Source organism: Echinops telfairi, unplaced genomic scaffold, assembly GCF_000313985.2.
Source record: "Echinops telfairi isolate 266 unplaced genomic scaffold, ASM31398v2 ScPeMD7_7468;HRSCAF=8506_0, whole genome shotgun sequence".
NCBI lineage: Eukaryota > Metazoa > Chordata > Mammalia > Afrosoricida > Tenrecidae > Echinops > Echinops telfairi.
Genome location: NW_022111369.1, coordinates 4,387,640 through 4,388,507, shown reverse-complemented (window position 1 = coordinate 4,388,507; position 868 = coordinate 4,387,640).

Sequence of the window (868 nt, the reverse complement as noted above, 5' to 3'; positions counted from 1 at the left end):
CAAAGGAAGATGAGCCAAGTCAATGTAGAATTATTAAACAATAACATTAATTAAAATGTTGCTACAGATCATCCCAAAAGAAATTGCCAGTAATTCCATCTGAACTCAGAGAAGGCTGTGGAATGAGTCCTATCACTGAAGCTCTCAGATGGATCTTGTCTGAAAGAGGGAAGTGGTTTATCTGTGTGTTCTTCAATTTATATAGGCATTTGAATATGTGGATCATATCAACGTATGGCTAATATTGCAAGTAATGAAAATTTTGGAACATTTAATTGTGTTCATGTAGAACCTGGACATAAACCAAGAGGTAGCTGTTAGAACCAAATAAGGAGAGATTACATGGTTTAAAAAAGGAAAGGTATGTTTTGGGGTTGTAGTCTTTCCCTATACTTAGTTACTAGATGTTGAGAAAATAATCTGAGAATCTGGACTATGTGAAGCAACATGACATCAGGCTTGGAAAAACACTCAATAACAATCTGCAATATTGTTGATAACACAACTTTGCTTCCTGAAAGTATTTATCGATGAAGATCAAAGACTACAACTTGCTGTATAAATTACACTTTAACAAAAATAATTACAATGGGATCAATAGACAACATGAAAATAAATGCCAGAAAGACTGAAGTTGACAAGGATTTCAACCTACTTGGGTCCGCAATCCACACCCATGGAAGTAGCAGTCCAGAAATCAAAGGATGAATTGTCTTGGGGAACTCTGCTGCATAAAACACTTTGAAATATTAAAAAGTAATGCTATCAACAGTGAGGTCTAAGCTGTGTCTGACCCATTCTATGTATTCTCAGTAGATATACACATGGATGTAAAATCTGGACAATGAATAAAGCTGTCTGAAGAATA